We start from the raw sequence: 292 nt of genomic DNA on the forward strand, positions 1-292 counted from the left end.
GGTTGCACCTGAACGGCCGGGGCGCGCATGCGCGGGCGGCGAGCCCCGTCACCGTGGGAGCGCACCGGGCAGGCCTCGCTCCTGGGATCCCAGCTTCTCAGGAGGCTGCGATCTGAGGATCCGGGCGCAGAACCAGTCTGGCAGGAAGGTCCTGCGGCTCCCGTCTCCAAGTAGTCACCGAAAGGCTGGAAGTGGCGCCGCGGCTCCGGTGGTAGAGCGCCAGCCTGGAGCAAAAGGAGCTCAGGGACAGCGCCCTGGCCCTGGGTTCAAGTCCCCGGACGGCGCGTGCACA

This window comes from Dipodomys ordii, unplaced genomic scaffold (assembly GCF_000151885.1).
Source record: "Dipodomys ordii isolate 6190 unplaced genomic scaffold, Dord_2.0 Scaffold18, whole genome shotgun sequence".
Taxonomy (NCBI): domain Eukaryota; kingdom Metazoa; phylum Chordata; class Mammalia; order Rodentia; family Heteromyidae; genus Dipodomys; species Dipodomys ordii.